General features: G+C 36.9%; 7 non-coding genes across 7 annotated transcripts; all 7 read left to right on the forward strand.

Moving 5' to 3' along the window:
• Window positions 1-866: 866 nt before the first annotated feature.
• LOC138382353 (small nucleolar RNA SNORD109A) lies at window positions 867-933 on the forward strand. The gene has a single exon (XR_011233433.1). It is a non-coding gene; the product is annotated as a small nucleolar RNA SNORD109A (small nucleolar RNA).
• A 3,633-nt stretch (window positions 934-4,566) lies between these two features.
• Window positions 4,567-4,633, forward strand: LOC138382354 (small nucleolar RNA SNORD109A). Its single transcript, XR_011233434.1, has one exon. It is a non-coding gene; the product is annotated as a small nucleolar RNA SNORD109A (small nucleolar RNA).
• Window positions 4,634-8,264: 3,631 nt separating this feature from the next.
• On the forward strand, window positions 8,265-8,331 carry LOC138382355 (small nucleolar RNA SNORD109A). The gene has a single exon (XR_011233435.1). It is a non-coding gene; the product is annotated as a small nucleolar RNA SNORD109A (small nucleolar RNA).
• A 3,632-nt stretch (window positions 8,332-11,963) lies between these two features.
• LOC138382356 (small nucleolar RNA SNORD109A) lies at window positions 11,964-12,030 on the forward strand. Its single transcript, XR_011233436.1, has one exon. It is a non-coding gene; the product is annotated as a small nucleolar RNA SNORD109A (small nucleolar RNA).
• Window positions 12,031-15,662: 3,632 nt separating this feature from the next.
• On the forward strand, window positions 15,663-15,729 carry LOC138382357 (small nucleolar RNA SNORD109A). Its single transcript, XR_011233437.1, has one exon. It is a non-coding gene; the product is annotated as a small nucleolar RNA SNORD109A (small nucleolar RNA).
• A 3,632-nt stretch (window positions 15,730-19,361) lies between these two features.
• Window positions 19,362-19,428, forward strand: LOC138382358 (small nucleolar RNA SNORD109A). The gene has a single exon (XR_011233438.1). It is a non-coding gene; the product is annotated as a small nucleolar RNA SNORD109A (small nucleolar RNA).
• Window positions 19,429-23,060: 3,632 nt separating this feature from the next.
• Window positions 23,061-23,127, forward strand: LOC138382359 (small nucleolar RNA SNORD109A). The gene has a single exon (XR_011233439.1). It is a non-coding gene; the product is annotated as a small nucleolar RNA SNORD109A (small nucleolar RNA).
• Window positions 23,128-23,872: the final 745 nt, after the last annotated feature.

Below are 23,872 nucleotides of genomic sequence, written 5' to 3' on the forward strand. Positions count from 1 at the left end.
CAAGTGAATCAATGAAACGACAAAGGTGACAAAAGATCAACTCTGATGTTTATCCCTGGGACTACGATGCTCGGAGGCCTGTATGATAAAAAATTTGAAAGAACCCAAAGTTGCACTTTGTTTCTAATAATTTGGTGCCTTTCTGACTTGATTTATTTTTTTATGTGATGCTTCGTTACAGGTTCCAAATGAGAACAAGAGGTTGTACTTCAGGGAAGACAGGTGAGCAACCACTTTGTTACTTTTGAACTTCTTCTGTGTGTCTGTGGTTGGTGAAGTCAGAACTTCAAGGTCTATGTGTTCCTTGCTTCAGCAGCTTAAAGGAGATTCCTTTTACAGTACATGTATTTGTCCATGGATGTTTCTACCCTAGTCAAGGAATCTTCTTTATTGTTTCTTCCTTTTTTGAGATCTCCTTGGAAGTAAACTACAGAATTTTGGGTAACGGCTGACGTATTTCTCTTTTTCACCAGTTTGTGTTGAGAGAAAATAAGCTTGTAATGAAATTCAAGTGCAATAAATATTGAATTTTTTTTATCCTTCTGTGGAACATTCAGAAAATAGATTTTTTTATTCATATTTGTTCTGTAATCATACCGTATATTACTTCGCTACAGGACTTATTCCTTAAAGTTTTAGTTGATTTAAAAGGTTAATTTAAATTTCCCTCGTAGATTTTATCTAATTTTATTGGAACAATCCAAGTTCATTTTTTTCATCTTACGTCTATGAGCGTTCCATTATGCAGATACCAAACAAAACGTCTGCTGTACATTTACTTTTCTCCATTCGTAAAGCATTAGATGGGCCTGCACAAAATAAGCCGGGCTACGGAAAATACTTGTTTGTTGGAAGGGTTATTGTCTGGATCGATGATGAGCCTCAGTGTGTGAGGACGGTGAGCAACCAAAGACAGATGTACATCTGAGGTCCAGAGGAGTGGCCCTCTAGTAGGACAAGTAAGACTTTCATGCCCTGGCTTATTTGGTAAGCCCTCAGTGAGGGCGTAATAGCCCTGGGAGCACGTGTGCATTTTGACGTTGTTCTTGACTTATATTCTTGACATGAGGACGTGAAAGTGAATGTATTAAGAAAGGCTGAAGCAACCGGGATAGGTACAGGAAATCTCATTGGTGTGTTAACACCAATATGGAGGGAACACTATGCCTGTATTAAATGATGACTATGGAACCTCTCCTTAAGAAAGCAATTTCAGTGCTTTGATATTTTCACTGTTGAGTATTTTCTAAGAGTTTGCGTTTCGTTTTTGTTTTTGTTTTTTTTTTGTTTGGTTTGTTTGTTTGTTTGTTTGTTTCTCCCCCTGTCCTGTTTTGCCAAGGTAGAAAGCCTGGAATGTGGTCCTCCACTTCAGAGAATAGGGTGAGTAGCTAAACTTGTAAGCTCTTTGTAAAATGTTTCTTCATGCATAATAATTATACGTATTGAAGGAGTACATGTTGTATTTTAATATAACAAATAATGACCAGACCTACGTACCTGGGTCAGGATTCCCGTGAAAAAGTTTTCACTGCTTTATGTTATGAACATTTGAAAAACTCTAGCTATTCTGAAATATGGCAAATTATTGTTAACTATCCTTGCACTATTGCACCATTGAACACTAGAACTTTTTCCTTCTATTTAACAGAATTACCCCTTCACCAACACCTCTTCATTACCCCTTCCCTAACTTTGACACATTAAGTGTACAAGTCAATGATTTTTTAGTAATTTTTGGAGTTGTGTGTCCATCACCGCAATCCACATTGAGAAAATTTGCATCATCCCTACAAGTTGGGCCATCCCCATTTATAATCTCTATATACTTTGTTCCCCAGCCCCAGGCAACCACTAAGTAGCTTTCTGTCTATAGGGATTTGCCTTATCCAGAAATTTTATATAAATGGGATCATACCGTATGTAGTGTTTTTGTTTGTTTGTTTCTTTTACTTAGCATAAGGACTTTGAATTCCATCCATGTTGTCAGCATATATCAGCTCATGTAAAGTCTTTTTATGTAAGGTATTATTTTATGTCCTAGAATTCCCACTTGGTTCCTTTTCATAAATTGCATTTTTCTTATGAATCTACCATGTATGAAAACATTCCTGCCGTTGTGTTTGATTCATTGTTTCTAATAGAATTTAAGTTATTTCTCCGCTCTTGCTAAAAATGGGTCATCTACGTGTTAGTTTAAAAGGATTATGGGTTTCATTTTCTTCCTCCCTCTTGTCTTACCTTTGTTTTATTGTGTATCGGACCTTTCGAGTCGAATCAGAGTGCAGGTTGATTGTCTCTCTGTTCCTTTTTTGTTTTCAGACAAAACTTGGAGGGTAGTGGGAAAGAAATGATCATTGCAATTTCACCATGGGTCAATCGTTCATCAGTTGAATCATACGTTGAACATTATATCATCTACACGTATACAAGTGTCCATTCTTCTGTGTGTATGTTGTATATATGAAAATAGAACCTAGATTCCTCACATATCATCATATGTGAGAGATTTCGATGGAAAATTTATTAATAAGAACTTTATTAATGTAGATTGAATCTTCAATAACTGTTAATCATTAGTTTGCTGAAGTGGTTAATAGTGTGTGTGTATTATTCATGCATACATTATACTTATCTATTTATTATTTTCAGTCATTTCCAGGTAACATTTCTTATACTGGCAAACAATAATGTATTAAACAAAACTAAGAAGAGGTTGAACAGACAGCCAAATGAGGAAAATAACTAAAGTATTCTTTGAATGAGAGATTTACACAGGTTTTGAAAGGAAATGTATTCTGTACAATAATAATGAGGACTGAATGAGAAAATACTCAGAGATGTTGCTGTATTTAAAGTTAATGAAGGCAAGGATTCATGAAGTAGATTTGGCTAGCGTGGATGTGGAGTATGTAGAAATGAGGTTATTCCTAGTCAGAGAAAACAGAGTCATGTTGGGTAATTATCCTATGCGTGTATCAGGAACACAGGTATATGATGTGGATAGGCACTAGAAACCAATCTTATGGGAAAAATCTCACAGTGTGTGTGTGTGTGTATATATATATGTGTATATATATATATGTCAAATACGTCCGGACCTACCTTAATAGTCTTTTAAATGATACAATCCAAGTTGACCGTGAACTCCTGGTTTTGGTTTCCATTCTATCGTATTGAGCCCTATATCATCCTGGACAGCTGTCCCACTGCAGTATCACTTGAAGTATTGCTCCAGACTGAAGGGGCCCGAGAAACTTCTGGAGATGGCATTACAGCCAGCTTCGCTAAAGTCAAGTGAAACGTCCCAATCTGTGTTGTAATCTGCTATCAGCTGAATGCAGGTGATAAATATTTAGGGGCATTAGGGTGGTGTGAGGAATCCTTATTTTTTAGAAGTGGACTGGTCTGGATCAAGGATAAGCACGAGGACCTGAGGATGTTGAGGTGCAGCCGAGTGGCCCTCTATTGTATTAGGACAGGACAAGTAACCCTTTCTGCACTGGCTCTATTGATGTTCTCCTCAATGATCTCACAGGGCCACTATCCTGTACCTTCCGTTTTTCACACTACAGGGTATTTTCATAAAATCATTTTGGTTGAATACATCTTTAGAACTTTGCATTGAAGCGAAAACTGCTGTGTCACTAACTCAGATAGCTTGGTATGGAGGAAATTGCAGATTAAGAATTCAGGGAGGAACCAAGTGAATCAATGAAACGACACAGGTGACAAAAGATCAACTCTGATGTTTATCCCTGGGACTACGATGCTCGGAGGCCTGTATGATAAAAAATTTGAAAGAACCCAAAGTTGCACTTTGTTTCTAATAATTTGGTGCCTTTCTGACTTGATTTATTTTTTTATGTGATGCTTCGTTACAGGTTCCAAATGAGAACAAGAGGTTGTACTTCAGGGAAGACAGGTGAGCAACCACTTTGTTACTTTTGAACTTCTTCTGTGTGTCTGTGGTTGGTGAAGTCAGAACTTCAAGGTCTATGTGTTCCTTGCTTCAGCAGCTTAAAGGAGATTCCTTTTACAGTACATGTATTTGTCCATGGATGTTTCTACCCTAGTCAAGGAATCTTCTTTATTGTTTCTTCCTTTTTTGAGATCTCCTTGGAAGTAAACTACAGAATTTTGGGTAACGGCTGACGTATTTCTCTTTTTCACCAGTTTGTGTTGAGAGAAAATAAGCTTGTAATGAAATTCAAGTGCAATAAATATTGAATTTTTTTTATCCTTCTGTGGAACATTCAGAAAATAGATTTTTTTATTCATATTTGTTCTGTAATCATACCGTATATTACTTCGCTACAGGACTTATTCCTTAAAGTTTTAGTTGATTTAAAAGGTTAATTTAAATTTCCCTCGTAGATTTTATCTAATTTTATTGGAACAATCCAAGTTCATTGTTTTCATCTTACGTCTATGAGCGTTCCATTATGCAGATACCAAACAAAACGTCTGCTGTACATTTACTTTTCTCCATTCGTAAAGCATTAGATGGGCCTGCACAAAATAAGCCGGGCTACGGAAAATACTTGTTTGTTGGAAGGGTTATTGTCTGGATCGATGATGAGCCTCAGTGTGTGAGGACGGTGAGCAACCAAAGACAGATGTACATCTGAGGTCCAGAGGAGTGGCCCTCTAGTAGGACAAGTAAGACTTTCATGCCCTGGCTTATTTGGTAAGCCCTCAGTGAGGGCGTAATAGCCCTGGGAGCACGTGTGCATTTTGACGTTGTTCTTGACTTATTTTCTTGACATGAGGACGTGAAAGTGAATGTATTAAGAAAGGCTGAAGCAACCGGGATAGGTACAGGAAATCTCATTGGTGTGTTAACACCAATATGGAGGGAACACTATGCCTGTATTAAATGATGACTATGGAACCTCTCCTTAAGAAAGCAATTTCACTGCTTTGATATTTTCACTGTTGAGTATTTTCTAAGAGTTTGCGTTTCGTTTTTGTTTTTGTTTTTTTTTTGTTTGGTTTGTTTGTTTGTTTGTTTGTTTCTCCCCCTGTCCTGTTTTGCCAAGGTAGAAAGCCTGGAATGTGGTCCTCCACTTCAGAGAATAGGGTGAGTAGCTAAACTTGTAAGCTCTTTGTAAAATGTTTCTTGATGCATAATAATTATACGTATTGAAGGAGTACATGTTGTATTTTAATATAACAAATAATGACCAGACCTACGTACCTGGGTCAGGATTCCCGTGAAAAAGTTTTCACTGCTTTATGTTATGAACATTTGAAAAACTCTAGCTATTCTGAAATATGGTAAATTATTGTTAACTATCCTTGCACTATTGCACCATTGAACACTAGAACTTTTTCCTTCTATTTAACAGAATTACCCCTTCACCAACACCTCTTCATTACCCCTTCCCTAACTTTGACACATTAAGTGTACAAGTCAATGATTTTTTAGTAATTTTTGGAGTTGTGTGTCCATCACCGCAATCCACATTGAGAAAATTTGCATCATCCCTACAAGTTGGGCCATCCCCATTTATAATCTCTATATACTTTGTTCCCCAGCCCCAGGCAACCACTAAGTAGCTTTCTGTCTATAGGGATTTGCCTTATCCAGAAATTTTATATAAATGGGATCATACCGTATGTAGTGTTTTTGTTTGTTTGTTTCTTTTACTTAGCATAAGGACTTTGAATTCCATCCATGTTGTCAGCATATATCAGCTCATGTAAAGTCTTTTTATGTAAGGTATTATTTTATGTCCTAGAATTCCCACTTGGTTCCTTTTCATAAATTGCATTTTTCTTATGAATCTACCATGTATGAAAACATTCCTGCCGTTGTGTTTGATTCATTGTTTCTAATAGAATTTAAGTTATTTCTCCGCTCTTGCTAAAAATGGGTCATCTACGTGTTAGTTTAAAAGGATTATGGGTTTCATTTTCTTCCTCCCTCTTGTCTTACCTTTGTTTTATTGTGTATCGGACCTTTCGAGTCGAATCAGAGTGCAGGTTGATTGTCTCTCTGTTCCTTTTTTGTTTTCAGACAAAACTTGGAGGGTAGTGGGAAAGAAATGATCATTGCAATTTCACCATGGGTCAATCGTTCATCAGTTGAATCATACGTTGAACATTATATCATCTACACGTATACAAGTGTCCATTCTTCTGTGTGTATGTTGTATATATGAAAATAGAACCTAGATTCCTCACATATCATCATATGTGAGAGATTTCGATGGAAAATTTATTAATAAGAACTTTATTAATGTAGATTGAATCTTCAATAACTGTTAATCATTAGTTTGCTGAAGTGGTTAATAGTGTGTGTGTATTATTCATGCATACATTATACTTATCTATTTATTATTTTCAGTCATTTCCAGGTAACATTTCTTATACTGGCAAACAATAATGTATTAAACAAAACTAAGAAGAGGTTGAACAGACAGCCAAATGAGGAAAATAACTAAAGTATTCTTTGAATGAGAGATTTACACAGGTTTTGAAAGGAAATGTATTCTGTACAATAATAATGAGGACTGAATGAGAAAATACTCAGAGATGTTGCTGTATTTAAAGTTAATGAAGGCAAGGATTCATGAAGTAGATTTGGCTAGCGTGGATGTGGAGTATGTAGAAATGAGGTTATTCCTAGTCAGAGAAAACAGAGTCATGTTGGGTAATTATCCTATGCGTGTATCAGGAACACAGGTATATGATGTGGATAGGCACTAGAAACCAATCTTATGGGAAAAATCTCACAGTGTGTGTGTGTGTGTATATATATATGTGTATATATATATATGTCAAATACGTCCGGACCTACCTTAATAGTCTTTTAAATGATACAATCCAAGTTGACCGTGAACTCCTGGTTTTGGTTTCCATTCTATCGTATTGAGCCCTATATCATCCTGGACAGCTGTCCCACTGCAGTATCACTTGAAGTATTGCTCCAGACTGAAGGGGCCCGAGAAACTTCTGGAGATGGCATTACAGCCAGCTTCGCTAAAGTCAAGTGAAACGTCCCAATCTGTGTTGTAATCTGCTATCAGCTGAATGCAGGTGATAAATATTTAGGGGCATTAGGGTGGTGTGAGGAATCCTTATTTTTTAGAAGTGGACTGGTCTGGATCAAGGATAAGCACGAGGACCTGAGGATGTTGAGGTGCAGCCGAGTGGCCCTCTATTGTATTAGGACAGGACAAGTAACCCTTTCTGCACTGGCTCTATTGATGTTCTCCTCAATGATCTCACAGGGCCACTATCCTGTACCTTCCGTTTTTCACACTACAGGGTATTTTCATAAAATCATTTTGGTTGAATACATCTTTAGAACTTTGCATTGAAGCGAAAACTGCTGTGTCACTAACTCAGATAGCTTGGTATGGAGGAAATTGCAGATTAAGAATTCAGGGAGGAACCAAGTGAATCAATGAAACGACACAGGTGACAAAAGATCAACTCTGATGTTTATCCCTGGGACTACGATGCTCGGAGGCCTGTATGATAAAAAATTTGAAAGAACCCAAAGTTGCACTTTGTTTCTAATAATTTGGTGCCTTTCTGACTTGATTTATTTTTTTATGTGATGCTTCGTTACAGGTTCCAAATGAGAACAAGAGGTTGTACTTCAGGGAAGACAGGTGAGCAACCACTTTGTTACTTTTGAACTTCTTCTGTGTGTCTGTGGTTGGTGAAGTCAGAACTTCAAGGTCTATGTGTTCCTTGCTTCAGCAGCTTAAAGGAGATTCCTTTTACAGTACATGTATTTGTCCATGGATGTTTCTACCCTAGTCAAGGAATCTTCTTTATTGTTTCTTCCTTTTTTGAGATCTCCTTGGAAGTAAACTACAGAATTTTGGGTAACGGCTGACGTATTTCTCTTTTTCACCAGTTTGTGTTGAGAGAAAATAAGCTTGTAATGAAATTCAAGTGCAATAAATATTGAATTTTTTTTATCCTTCTGTGGAACATTCAGAAAATAGATTTTTATTCATATTTGTTCTGTAATCATACCGTATATTACTTCGCTACAGGACTTATTCCTTAAAGTTTTAGTTGATTTAAAAGGTTAATTTAAATTTCCCTCGTAGATTGTATCTAATTTTATTGGAACAATCCAAGTTCATTTTTTTCATCTTACGTCTATGAGCGTTCCATTATGCAGATACCAAACAAAACGTCTGCTGTACATTTACTTTTCTCCATTCGTAAAGCATTAGATGGGCCTGCACAAAATAAGCCGGGCTACGGAAAATACTTGTTTGTTGGAAGGGTTATTGTCTGGATCGATGATGAGCCTCAGTGTGTGAGGACGGTGAGCAACCAAAGACAGATGTACATCTGAGGTCCAGAGGAGTGGCCCTCTAGTAGGACAAGTAAGACTTTCATGCCCTGGCTTATTTGGTAAGCCCTCAGTGAGGGCGTAATAGCCCTGGGAGCACGTGTGCATTTTGACGTTGTTCTTGACTTATTTTCTTGACATGAGGACATGAAAGTGAATGTATTAAGAAAGGCTGAAGCAACCGGGATAGGTACAGGAAATCTCATTGGTGTGTTAACACCAATATGGAGGGAACACTATGCCTGTATTAAATGATGACTATGGAACCTCTCCTTAAGAAAGCAATTTCAGTGCTTTGATATTTTCACTGTTGAGTATTTTCTAAGAGTTTGCGTTTCGTTTTTGTTTTTGTTTTTTTTTTGTTTGGTTTGTTTGTTTGTTTGTTTGTTTCTCCCCCTGTCCTGTTTTGCCAAGGTAGAAAGCCTGGAATGTGGTCCTCCACTTCAGAGAATAGGGTGAGTAGCTAAACTTGTAAGCTCTTTGTAAAATGTTTCTTGATGCATAATAATTATACGTATTGAAGGAGTACATGTTGTATTTTAATATAACAAATAATGACCAGACCTACGTACCTGGGTCAGGATTCCCGTGAAAAAGTTTTCACTGCTTTATGTTATGAACATTTGAAAAACTCTAGCTATTCTGAAATATGGTAAATTATTGTTAACTATCCTTGCACTATTGCACCATTGAACACTAGAACTTTTTCCTTCTATTTAACAGAATTACCCCTTCACCAACACCTCTTCATTACCCCTTCCCTAACTTTGACACATTAAGTGTACAAGTCAATGATTTTTTAGTAATTTTTGGAGTTGTGTGTCCATCACCGCAATCCACATTGAGAAAATTTGCATCATCCCTACAAGTTGGGCCATCCCCATTTATAATCTCTATATACTTTGTTCCCCAGCCCCAGGCAACCACTAAGTAGCTTTCTGTCTATAGGGATTTGCCTTATCCAGAAATTTTATATAAATGGGATCATACCGTATGTAGTGTTTTTGTTTGTTTGTTTCTTTTACTTAGCATAAGGACTTTGAATTCCATCCATGTTGTCAGCATATATCAGCTCATGTAAAGTCTTTTTATGTAAGGTATTATTTTATGTCCTAGAATTCCCACTTGGTTCCTTTTCATAAATTGCATTTTTCTTATGAATCTACCATGTATGAAAACATTCCTGCCGTTGTGTTTGATTCATTGTTTCTAATAGAATTTAAGTTATTTCTCCGCTCTTGCTAAAAATGGGTCATCTACGTGTTAGTTTAAAAGGATTATGGGTTTCATTTTCTTCCTCCCTCTTGTCTTACCTTTGTTTTATTGTGTATCGGACCTTTCGAGTCGAATCAGAGTGCAGGTTGATTGTCTCTCTGTTCCTTTTTTGTTTTCAGACAAAACTTGGAGGGTAGTGGGAAAGAAATGATCATTGCAATTTCACCATGGGTCAATCGTTCATCAGTTGAATCATACGTTGAACATTATATCATCTACACGTATACAAGTGTCCATTCTTCTGTGTGTATGTTGTATATATGAAAATAGAACCTAGATTCCTCACATATCATCATATGTGAGAGATTTCGATGGAAAATTTTTTAATAAGAACTTTATTAATGTAGATTGAATCTTCAATAACTGTTAATCATTAGTTTGCTGAAGTGGTTAATAGTGTGTGTGTATTATTCATGCATACATTATACTTATCTATTTATTATTTTCAGTCATTTCCAGGTAACATTTCTTATACTGGCAAACAATAATGTATTAAACAAAACTAAGAAGAGGTTGAACAGACAGCCAAATGAGGAAAATAACTAAAGTATTCTTTGAATGAGAGATTTACACAGGTTTTGAAAGGAAATGTATTCTGTACAATAATAATGAGGACTGAATGAGAAAATACTCAGAGATGTTGCTGTATTTAAAGTTAATGAAGGCAAGGATTCATGAAGTAGATTTGGCTAGCGTGGATGTGGAGTATGTAGAAATGAGGTTATTCCTAGTCAGAGAAAACAGAGTCATGTTGGGTAATTATCCTATGCGTGTATCAGGAACACAGGTATATGATGTGGATAGGCACTAGAAACCAATCTTATGGGAAAAATCTCACAGTGTGTGTGTGTGTGTATATATATATGTGTATATATATATATGTCAAATACGTCCGGACCTACCTTAATAGTCTTTTAAATGATACAATCCAAGTTGACCGTGAACTCCTGGTTTTGGTTTCCATTCTATCGTATTGAGCCCTATATCATCCTGGACAGCTGTCCCACTGCAGTATCACTTGAAGTATTGCTCCAGACTGAAGGGGCCCGAGAAACTTCTGGAGATGGCATTACAGCCAGCTTCGCTAAAGTCAAGTGAAACGTCCCAATCTGTGTTGTAATCTGCTATCAGCTGAATGCAGGTGATAAATATTTAGGGGCATTAGGGTGGTGTGAGGAATCCTTATTTTTTAGAAGTGGACTGGTCTGGATCAAGGATAAGCACGAGGACCTGAGGATGTTGAGGTGCAGCCGAGTGGCCCTCTATTGTATTAGGACAGGACAAGTAACCCTTTCTGCACTGGCTCTATTGATGTTCTCCTCAATGATCTCACAGGGCCACTATCCTGTACCTTCCGTTTTTCACACTACAGGGTATTTTCATAAAATCATTTTGGTTGAATACATCTTTAGAACTTTGCATTGAAGCGAAAACTGCTGTGTCACTAACTCAGATAGCTTGGTATGGAGGAAATTGCAGATTAAGAATTCAGGGAGGAACCAAGTGAATCAATGAAACGACACAGGTGACAAAAGATCAACTCTGATGTTTATCCCTGGGACTACGATGCTCGGAGGCCTGTATGATAAAAAATTTGAAAGAACCCAAAGTTGCACTTTGTTTCTAATAATTTGGTGCCTTTCTGACTTGATTTATTTTTTTATGTGATGCTTCGTTACAGGTTCCAAATGAGAACAAGAGGTTGTACTTCAGGGAAGACAGGTGAGCAACCACTTTGTTACTTTTGAACTTCTTCTGTGTGTCTGTGGTTGGTGAAGTCAGAACTTCAAGGTCTATGTGTTCCTTGCTTCAGCAGCTTAAAGGAGATTCCTTTTACAGTACATGTATTTGTCCATGGATGTTTCTACCCTAGTCAAGGAATCTTCTTTATTGTTTCTTCCTTTTTTGAGATCTCCTTGGAAGTAAACTACAGAATTTTGGGTAACGGCTGACGTATTTCTCTTTTTCACCAGTTTGTGTTGAGAGAAAATAAGCTTGTAATGAAATTCAAGTGCAATAAATATTGAATTTTTTTATCCTTCTGTGGAACATTCAGAAAATAGATTTTTTTATTCATATTTGTTCTGTAATCATACCGTATATTACTTCGCTACAGGACTTATTCCTTAAAGTTTTAGTTGATTTAAAAGGTTAATTTAAATTTCCCTCGTAGATTTTATCTAATTTTATTGGAACAATCCAAGTTCATTTTTTTCATCTTACGTCTATGAGCGTTCCATTATGCAGATACCAAACAAAACGTCTGCTGTACATTTACTTTTCTCCATTCGTAAAGCATTAGATGGGCCTGCACAAAATAAGCCGGGCTACGGAAAATACTTGTTTGTTGGAAGGGTTATTGTCTGGATCGATGATGAGCCTCAGTGTGTGAGGACGGTGAGCAACCAAAGACAGATGTACATCTGAGGTCCAGAGGAGTGGCCCTCTAGTAGGACAAGTAAGACTTTCATGCCCTGGCTTATTTGGTAAGCCCTCAGTGAGGGCGTAATAGCCCTGGGAGCACGTGTGCATTTTGACGTTGTTCTTGACTTATTTTCTTGACATGAGGACATGAAAGTGAATGTATTAAGAAAGGCTGAAGCAACCGGGATAGGTACAGGAAATCTCATTGGTGTGTTAACACCAATATGGAGGGAACACTATGCCTGTATTAAATGATGACTATGGAACCTCTCCTTAAGAAAGCAATTTCAGTGCTTTGATATTTTCACTGTTGAGTATTTTCTAAGAGTTTGCGTTTCGTTTTTGTTTTTGTTTTTTTTTGTTTGGTTTTTTTGTTTGTTTGTTTGTTTCTCCCCCTGTCCTGTTTTGCCAAGGTAGAAAGCCTGGAATGTGGTCCTCCACTTCAGAGAATAGGGTGAGTAGCTAAACTTGTAAGCTCTTTGTAAAATGTTTCTTGATGCATAATAATTATACGTATTGAAGGAGTACATGTTGTATTTTAATATAACAAATAATGACCAGACCTACGTACCTGGGTCAGGATTCCCGTGAAAAAGTTTTCACTGCTTTATGTTATGAACATTTGAAAAACTCTAGCTATTCTGAAATATGGTAAATTATTGTTAACTATCCTTGCACTATTGCACCATTGAACACTAGAACTTTTTCCTTCTATTTAACAGAATTACCCCTTCACCAACACCTCTTCATTACCCCTTCCCTAACTTTGACACATTAAGTGTACAAGTCAATGATTTTTTAGTAATTTTTGGAGTTGTGTGTCCATCACCGCAATCCACATTGAGAAAATTTGCATCATCCCTACAAGTTGGGCCATCCCCATTTATAATCTCTATATACTTTGTTCCCCAGCCCCAGGCAACCACTAAGTAGCTTTCTGTCTATAGGGATTTGCCTTATCCAGAAATTTTATATAAATGGGATCATACCGTATGTAGTGTTTTTGTTTGTTTGTTTCTTTTACTTAGCATAAGGACTTTGAATTCCATCCATGTTGTCAGCATATATCAGCTCATGTAAAGTCTTTTTATGTAAGGTATTATTTTATGTCCTAGAATTCCCACTTGGTTCCTTTTCATAAATTGCATTTTTCTTATGAATCTACCATGTATGAAAACATTCCTGCCGTTGTGTTTGATTCATTGTTTCTAATAGAATTTAAGTTATTTCTCCGCTCTTGCTAAAAATGGGTCATCTACGTGTTAGTTTAAAAGGATTATGGGTTTCATTTTCTTCCTCCCTCTTGTCTTACCTTTGTTTTATTGTGTATCGGACCTTTCGAGTCGAATCAGAGTGCAGGTTGATTGTCTCTCTGTTCCTTTTTTGTTTTCAGACAAAACTTGGAGGGTAGTGGGAAAGAAATGATCATTGCAATTTCACCATGGGTCAATCGTTCATCAGTTGAATCATACGTTGAACATTATATCATCTACACGTATACAAGTGTCCATTCTTCTGTGTGTATGTTGTATATATGAAAATAGAACCTAGATTCCTCACATATCATCATATGTGAGAGATTTCGATGGAAAATTTATTAATAAGAACTTTATTAATGTAGATTGAATCTTCAATAACTGTTAATCATTAGTTTGCTGAAGTGGTTAATAGTGTGTGTGTATTATTCATGCATACATTATACTTATCTATTTATTATTTTCAGTCATTTCCAGGTAACATTTCTTATACTGGCAAACAATAATGTATTAAACAAAACTAAGAAGAGGTTGAACAGACAGCCAAATGAGGAAAATAACTAAAGTATTCTTTGAATGAGAGATTTACACAGGTTTTGAAAGGAAATGTATTCTGTACAATAATAATGAGGACTGAATGAGAAAATACTCAGAGATGTTGCTGTATTTAAAGTTAATGAAGGCAAGGATTCATGAAGTAGATTTGGCTAGCGTGGATGTGGAGTATGTAGAAATGAGGTTATTCCTAGTCAGAGAAAACAGAGTCATGTTGGGTAATTATCCTATGCGTGTATCAGGAACACAGGTATATGATGTGGATAGGCACTAGAAACCAATCTTATGGGAAAAATCTCACAGTGTGTGTGTGTGTGTATATATATATGTGTATATATATATATGTCAAATACGTCCGGACCTACCTTAATAGTCTTTTAAATGATACAATCCAAGTTGACCGTGAACTCCTGGTTTTGGTTTCCATTCTATCGTATTGAGCCCTATATCATCCTGGACAGCTGTCCCACTGCAGTATCACTTGAAGTATTGCTCCAGACTGAAGGGGCCCGAGAAACTTCTGGAGATGGCATTACAGCCAGCTTCGCTAAAGTCAAGTGAAACGTCCCAATCTGTGTTGTAATCTGCTATCAGCTGAATGCAGGTGATAAATATTTAGGGGCATTAGGGTGGTGTGAGGAATCCTTATTTTTTAGAAGTGGACTGGTCTGGATCAAGGATAAGCACGAGGACCTGAGGATGTTGAGGTGCAGCCGAGTGGCCCTCTATTGTATTAGGACAGGACAAGTAACCCTTTCTGCACTGGCTCTATTGATGTTCTCCTCAATGATCTCACAGGGCCACTATCCTGTACCTTCCGTTTTTCACACTACAGGGTATTTTCATAAAATCATTTTGGTTGAATACATCTTTAGAACTTTGCATTGAAGCGAAAACTGCCGTGTCACTAACTCAGATAGCTTGGTATGGAGGAAATTGCAGATTAAGAATTCAGGGAGGAACCAAGTGAATCAATGAAACGACAAAGGTGACAAAAGATCAACTCTGATGTTTATCCCTGGGACTACGATGCTCGGAGGCCTGTATGATAAAAAATTTGAAAGAACCCAAAGTTGCACTTTGTTTCTAATAATTTGGTGCCTTTCTGACTTGATTTATTTTTTTATGTGATGCTTCGTTACAGGTTCCAAATGAGAACAAGAGGTTGTACTTCAGGGAAGACAGGTGAGCAACCACTTTGTTACTTTTGAACTTCTTCTGTGTGTCTGTGGTTGGTGAAGTCAGAACTTCAAGGTCTATGTGTTCCTTGCTTCAGCAGCTTAAAGGAGATTCCTTTTACAGTACATGTATTTGTCCATGGATGTTTCTACCCTAGTCAAGGAATCTTCTTTATTGTTTCTTCCTTTTTTGAGATCTCCTTGGAAGTAAACTACAGAATTTTGGGTAACGGCTGACGTATTTCTCTTTTTCACCAGTTTGTGTTGAGAGAAAATAAGCTTGTAATGAAATTCAAGTGCAATAAATATTGAATTTTTTTTATCCTTCTGTGGAACATTCAGAAAATAGATTTTTTTATTCATATTTGTTCTGTAATCATACCGTATATTACTTCGCTACAGGACTTATTCCTTAAAGTTTTAGTTGATTTAAAAGGTTAATTTAAATTTCCCTCGTAGATTTTATCTAATTTTATTGGAACAATCCAAGTTCATTTTTTTCATCTTACGTCTATGAGCGTTCCATTATGCAGATACCAAACAAAACGTCTGCTGTACATTTACTTTTCTCCATTCGTAAAGCATTAGATGGGCCTGCACAAAATAAGCCGGGCTACGGAAAATACTTGTTTGTTGGAAGGGTTATTGTCTGGATCGATGATGAGCCTCAGTGTGTGAGGACGGTGAGCAACCAAAGACAGATGTACATCTGAGGTCCAGAGGAGTGGCCCTCTAGTAGGACAAGTAAGACTTTCATGCCCTGGCTTATTTGGTAAGCCCTCAGTGAGGGCGTAATAGCCCTGGGAGCACGTGTGCATTTTGACGTTGTTCTTGACTTATATTCTTGACATGAGGACGTGAAAGTGAATGTATTAAGAAAGGCTGAAGCAACCGGGATAGGTACAGGAAATCTCATTGGTGTGTTAACACCAATATGGAGGGAACACTATGCCTGTATTAAATGATGACTATGGAACCTCTCCTTAAGAAAGCAATTTCAGTGCTTTGATATTTTCACTGTTGAGTATTTTCTAAGAGTTTGCGTTTCGTTTTTGTTTTTGTTTTTTTTTTGTTTGGTTTGTTTGTTTGTTTGTTTGTTTCTCCCCCTGTCCTGTTTTGCCAAGGTAGAAAGCCTGGAATGTGGTCCTCCACTTCAGAGAATAGGGTGAGTAGCTAAACTTGTAAGCTCTTTGTAAAATGTTTCTTGATGCATAATAATTATACGTATTGAAGGAGTACATGTTGTATTTTAATATAACAAATAATGACCAGACCTACGTACCTGGGTCAGGATTCCCGTGAAAAAGTTTTCACTGCTTTATGTTATGAACATTTGAAAAACTCTAGCTATTCTGAAATATGGCAAATTATTGTTAACTATCCTTGCACTATTGCACCATTGAACACTAGAACTTTTTCCTTCTATTTAACAGAATTACCCCTTCACCAACACCTCTTCATTACCCCTTCCCTAACTTTGACACATTAAGTGTACAAGTCAATGATTTTTTAGTAATTTTTGGAGTTGTGTGTCCATCACCGCAATCCACATTGAGAAAATTTGCATCATCCCTACAAGTTGGGCCATCCCCATTTATAATCTCTATATACTTTGTTCCCCAGCCCCAGGCAACCACTAAGTAGCTTTCTGTCTATAGGGATTTGCCTTATCCAGAAATTTTATATAAATGGGATCATACCGTATGTAGTGTTTTTGTTTGTTTGTTTCTTTTACTTAGCATAAGGACTTTGAATTCCATCCATGTTGTCAGCATATATCAGCTCATGTAAAGTCTTTTTATGTAAGGTATTATTTTATGTCCTAGAATTCCCACTTGGTTCCTTTTCATAAATTGCATTTTTCTTATGAATCTACCATGTATGAAAACATTCCTGCCGTTGTGTTTGATTCATTGTTTCTAATAGAATTTAAGTTATTTCTCCGCTCTTGCTAAAAATGGGTCATCTACGTGTTAGTTTAAAAGGATTATGGGTTTCATTTTCTTCCTCCCTCTTGTCTTACCTTTGTTTTATTGTGTATCGGACCTTTCGAGTCGAATCAGAGTGCAGGTTGATTGTCTCTCTGTTCCTTTTTTGTTTTCAGACAAAACTTGGAGGGTAGTGGGAAAGAAATGATCATTGCAATTTCACCATGGGTCAATCGTTCATCAGTTGAATCATACGTTGAACATTATATCATCTACACGTATACAAGTGTCCATTCTTCTTGTGTATGTTGTATATATGAAAATAGAACCTAGATTCCTCACATATCATCATATGTGAGAGATTTCGATGGAAAATTTATTAATAAGAACTTTATTAATGTAGATTGAATCTTCAATAACTGTTAATCATTAGTTTGCTGAAGTGGTTAATAGTGTGTGTGTATTATTCATGCATACATTATACTTATCTATTTATTATTTTCAGTCATTTCCAGGTAACATTTCTTATACTGGCAAACAATAATGTATTAAACAAAACTAAGAAGAGGTTGAACAGACAGCCAAATGAGGAAAATAACTAAAGTATTCTTTGAATGAGAGATTTACACAGGTTTTGAAAGGAAATGTATTCTGTACAATAATAATGAGGACTGAATGAGAAAATACTCAGAGATGTTGCTGTATTTAAAGTTAATGAAGGCAAGGATTCATGAAGTAGATTTGGCTAGCGTGGATGTGGAGTATGTAGAAATGAGGTTATTCCTAGTCAGAGAAAACAGAGTCATGTTGGGTAATTATCCTATGCGTGTATCAGGAACACAGGTATATGATGTGGATAGGCACTAGAAACCAATCTTATGGGAAAAATCTCACAGTGTGTGTGTGTGTGTATATATATATGTGTATATATATATATGTCAAATACGTCCGGACCTACCTTAATAGTCTTTTAAATGATACAATCCAAGTTGACCGTGAACTCCTGGTTTTGGTTTCCATTCTATCGTATTGAGCCCTATATCATCCTGGACAGCTGTCCCACTGCAGTATCACTTGAAGTATTGCTCCAGACTGAAGGGGCCCGAGAAACTTCTGGAGATGGCATTACAGCCAGCTTCGCTAAAGTCAAGTGAAACGTCCCAATCTGTGTTGTAATCTGCTATCAGCTGAATGCAGGTGATAAATATTTAGGGGCATTAGGGTGGTGTGAGGAATCCTTATTTTTTAGAAGTGGACTGGTCTGGATCAAGGATAAGCACGAGGACCTGAGGATGTTGAGGTGCAGCCGAGTGGCCCTCTATTGTATTAGGACAGGACAAGTAACCCTTTCTGCACTGGCTCTATTGATGTTCTCCTCAATGATCTCACAGGGCCACTATCCTGTACCTTCCGTTTTTCACACTACAGGGTATTTTCATAAAATCATTTTGGTTGAATACATCTTTAGAACTTTGCATTGAAGCGAAAACTGCCGTGTCACTAACTCAGATAGCTTGGTATGGAGGAAATTGCAGATTAAGAATTCAGGGAGGAACCAAGTGAATCAATGAAACGACAAAGGTGACAAAAGATCAACTCTGATGTTTATCCCTGGGACTACGATGCTCGGAGGCCTGTATGATAAAAAATTTGAAAGAACCCAAAGTTGCACTTTGTTTCTAATAATTTGGTGCCTTTCTGACTTGATTTATTTTTTTATGTGATGCTTCGTTACAGGTTCCAAATGAGAACAAGAGGTTGTACTTCAGGGAAGACAGGTGAGCAACCACTTTGTTACTTTTGAACTTCTTCTGTGTGTCTGTGGTTGGTGAAGTCAGAACTTCAAGGTCTATGTGTTCCTTGCTTCAGCAGCTTAAAGGAGATTCCTTTTACAGTACATGTATTTGTCCATGGATGTTTCTACCCTAGTCAAGGAATCTTCTTTATTGTTTCTTCCTTTTTTGAGATCTCCTTGGAAGTAAACTACAGAATTTTGGGTAACGGCTGACGTATTTCTCTTTTTCACCAGTTTGTGTTGAGAGAAAATAAGCTTGTAATGAAATTCAAGTGCAATAAATATTGAATTTTTTTTATCCTTCTGTGGAACATTCAGAAAATAGATTTTTTTATTCATATTTGTTCTGTAATCATACCGTATATTACTTCGCTACAGGACTTATTCCTTAAAGTTTTAGTTGATTTAAAAGGTTAATTTAAATTTCCCTCGTAGATTTTATCTAATTTTATTGGAACAATCCAAGTTCATTTTTTTCATCTTACGTCTATGAGCGTTCCATTATGCAGATACCAAACAAAACGTCTGCTGTACATTTACTTTTCTCCATTCGTAAAGCATTAGATGGGCCTGCACAAAATAAGCCGGGCTACGGAAAATACTTGTTTGTTGGAAGGGTTATTGTCTGGATCGATGATGAGCCTCAGTGTGTGAGGACGGTGAGCAACCAAAGACAGATGTACATCTGAGGTCCAGAGGAGTGGCCCTCTAGTAGGACAAGTAAGACTTTCATGCCCTGGCTTATTTGGTAAGCCCTCAGTGAGGGCGTAATAGCCCTGGGAGCACGTGTGCATTTTGACGTTGTTCTTGACTTATTTTCTTGACATGAGGACATGAAAGTGAATGTATTAAGAAAGGCTGAAGCAACCGGGATAGGTACAGGAAATCTCATTGGTGTGTTAACACCAATATGGAGGGAACACTATGCCTGTATTAAATGATGACTATGGAACCTCTCCTTAAGAAAGCAATTTCAGTGCTTTGATATTTTCACTGTTGAGTATTTTCTAAGAGTTTGCGTTTCGTTTTTGTTTTTGTTTTTTTTTGTTTGGTTTTTTTGTTTGTTTGTTTGTTTCTCCCCCTGTCCTGTTTTGCCAAGGTAGAAAGCCTGGAATGTGGTCCTCCACTTCAGAGAATAGGGTGAGTAGCTAAACTTGTAAGCTCTTTGTAAAATGTTTCTTGATGCATAATAATTATACGTATTGAAGGAGTACATGTTGTATTTTAATATAACAAATAATGACCAGACCTACGTACCTGGGTCAGGATTCCCATGAAAAAGTTTTCACTGCTTTATGTTATGAACATTTGAAAAACTCTAGCTATTCTGAAATATGGTAAATTATTGTTAACTATCCTTGCACTATTGCACCATTGAACACTAGAACTTTTTCCTTCTATTTAACAGAATTACCCCTTCACCAACACCTCTTCATTACCCCTTCCCTAACTTTGACACATTAAGTGTACAAGTCAATGATTTTTTAGTAATTTTTGGAGTTGTGTGTCCATCACCGCAATCCACATTGAGAAAATTTGCATCATCCCTACAAGTTGGGCCATCCCCATTTATAATCTCTATATACTTTGTTCCCCAGCCCCAGGCAACCACTAAGTAGCTTTCTGTCTATAGGGATTTGCCTTATCCAGAAATTTTATATAAATGGGATCATACCGTATGTAGTGTTTTTGTTTGTTTGTTTCTTTTACTTAGCATAAGGACTTTGAATTCCATCCATGTTGTCAGCATATATCAGCTCATGTAAAGTCTTTTTATGTAAGGTATTATTTTATGTCCTAGAATTCCCACTTGGTTCCTTTTCATAAATTGCATTTTTCTTATGAATCTACCATGTATGAAAACATTCCTGCCGTTGTGTTTGATTCATTGTTTCTAATAGAATTTAAGTTATTTCTCCGCTCTTGCTAAAAATGGGTCATCTACGTGTTAGTTTAAAAGGATTATGGGTTTCATTTTCTTCCTCCCTCTTGTCTTACCTTTGTTTTATTGTGTATCGGACCTTTCGAGTCGAATCAGAGTGCAGGTTGATTGTCTCTCTGTTCCTTTTTTGTTTTCAGACAAAACTTGGAGGGTAGTGGGAAAGAAATGATCATTGCAATTTCACCATGGGTCAATCGTTCATCAGTTGAATCATACGTTGAACATTATATCATCTACACGTATACAAGTGTCCATTCTTCTGTGTGTATGTTGTATATATGAAAATAGAACCTAGATTCCTCACATATCATCATATGTGAGAGATTTCGATGGAAAATTTATTAATAAGAACTTTATTAATGTAGATTGAATCTTCAATAACTGTTAATCATTAGTTTGCTGAAGTGGTTAATAGTGTGTGTGTATTATTCATGCATACATTATACTTATCTATTTATTATTTTCAGTCATTTCCAGGTAACATTTCTTATACTGGCAAACAATAATGTATTAAACAAAACTAAGAAGAGGTTGAACAGACAGCCAAATGAGGAAAATAACTAAAGTATTCTTTGAATGAGAGATTTACACAGGTTTTGAAAGGAAATGTATTCTGTACAATAATAATGAGGACTGAATGAGAAAATACTCAGAGATGTTGCTGTATTTAAAGTTAATGAAGGCAAGGATTCATGAAGTAGATTTGGCTAGCGTGGATGTGGAGTATGTAGAAATGAGGTTATTCCTAGTCAGAGAAAACAGAGTCATGTTGGGTAATTATCCTATGCGTGTATCAGGAACACAGGTATATGATGTGGATAGGCACTAGAAACCAATCTTATGGGAAAAATCTCACAGTGTGTGTGTGTGTGTATATATATATGTGTATATATATATATGTCAAATACGTCCGGACCTACCTTAATAGTCTTTTAAATGATACAATCCAAGTTGACCGTGAACTCCTGGTTTTGGTTTCCATTCTATCGTATTGAGCCCTATATCATCCTGGACAGCTGTCCCACTGCAGTATCACTTGAAGTATTGCTCCAGACTGAAGGGGCCCGAGAAACTTCTGGAGATGGCATTACAGCCAGCTTCGCTAAAGTCAAGTGAAACGTCCCAATCTGTGTTGTAATCTGCTATCAGCTGAATGCAGGTGATAAATATTTAGGGGCATTAGGGTGGTGTGAGGAATCCTTATTTTTTAGAAGTGGACTGGTCTGGATCAAGGATAAGCACGAGGACCTGAGGATGTTGAGGTGCAGCCGAGTGGCCCTCTATTGTATTAGGACAGGACAAGTAACCCTTTCTGCACTGGCTCTATTGATGTTCTCCTCAATGATCTCACAGGGCCACTATCCTGTACCTTCCGTTTTTCACACTACAGGGTATTTTCATAAAATCATTTTGGTTGAATACATCTTTAGAACTTTGCATTGAAGTGAAAACTGCTGTGTCACTAACTCAGATAGCTTGGTATGGAGGAAATTGCAGATTAAGAATTCAGGGAGGAACCAAGTGAATCAATGAAACGACACAGGTGACAAAAGATCAACTCTGATGTTTATCCCTGGGACTACGATGCTCGGAGGCCTGTATGATAAAAAATTTGAAAGAACCCAAAGTTGCACTTTGTTTCTAATAATTTGGTGCCTTTCTGACTTGATTTATTTTTTTATGTGATGCTTCGTTACAGGTTCCAAATGAGAACAAGAGGTTGTACTTCAGGGAAGACAGGTGAGCAACCACTTTGTTACTTTTGAACTTCTTCTGTGTGTCTGTGGTTGGTGAAGTCAGAACTTCAAGGTCTATGTGTTCCTTGCTTCAGCAGCTTAAAGGAGATTCCTTTTACAGTACATGTATTTGTCCATGGATGTTTCTACCCTAGTCAAGGAATCTTCTTTATTGTTTCTTCCTTTTTTGAGATCTCCTTGGAAGTAAACTACAGAATTTTGGGTAACGGCTGATGTATTTCTCTTTTTCACCAGTTTGTGTTGAGAGAAAATAAGCTTGTAATGAAATTCAAGTGCAATAAATATTGAATTTTTTTTATCCTTCTGTGGAACATTCAGAAAATAGATTTTTTTATTCATATTTGTTCTGTAATCATACCGTATATTACTTCGCTACAGGACTTATTCCTTAAAGTTTTAGTTGATTTAAAAGGTTAATTTAAATTTCCCTCGTAGATTTTATCTAATTTTATTGGAACAATCCAAGTTCATTTTTTTCATCTTACGTCTATGAGCGTTCCATTATGCAGATACCAAACAAAACGTCTGCTGTACATTTACTTTTCTCCATTCGTAAAGCATTAGATGGGCCTGCACAAAATAAGCCGGGCTACGGAAAATACTTGTTTGTTGGAAGGGTTATTGTCTGGATCGATGATGAGCCTCAGTGTGTGAGGACGGTGAGCAACCAAAGACAGATGTACATCTGAGGTCCAGAGGAGTGGCCCTCTAGTAGGACAAGTAAGACTTTCATGCCCTGGCTTATTTGGTAAGCCCTCAGTGAGGGCGTAATAGCCCTGGGAGCACGTGTGCATTTTGACGTTGTTCTTGACTTATTTTCTTGACATGAGGACATGAAAGTGAATGTATTAAGAAAGGCTGAAGCAACCGGGATAGGTACAGGAAATCTCATTGGTGTGTTAACACCAATATGGAGGGAACACTATGCCTGTATTAAATGATGACTATGGAACCTCTCCTTAAGAAAGCAATTTCAGTGCTTTGATATTTTCACTGTTGAGTATTTTCTAAGAGTTTGCGTTTCGTTTTTGTTTTTGTTTTTTTTTTTGTTTGGTTTTTTTGTTTGTTTGTTTGTTTCTCCCCCTGTCCTGTTTTGCCAAGGTAGAAAGCCTGGAATGTGGTCCTCCACTTCAGAGAATAGGGTGAGTAGCTAAACTTGTAAGCTCTTTGTAAAATGTTTCTTGATGCATAATAATTATACGTATTGAAGGAGTACATGTTGTATTTTAATATAACAAATAATGACCAGACCTACGTACCTGGGTCAGGATTCCCGTGAAAAAGTTTTCACTGCTTTATGTTATGAACATTTGAAAAACTCTAGCTATTCTGAAATATGGTAAATTATTGTTAACTATCCTTGCACTATTGCACCATTGAACACTAGAACTTTTTCCTTCTATTTAACAGAATTACCCCTTCACCAACACCTCTTCATT

Source organism: Eulemur rufifrons, chromosome 3 (assembly GCF_041146395.1).
Source record: "Eulemur rufifrons isolate Redbay chromosome 3, OSU_ERuf_1, whole genome shotgun sequence".
In the NCBI taxonomy this organism is placed as follows: domain Eukaryota; kingdom Metazoa; phylum Chordata; class Mammalia; order Primates; family Lemuridae; genus Eulemur; species Eulemur rufifrons.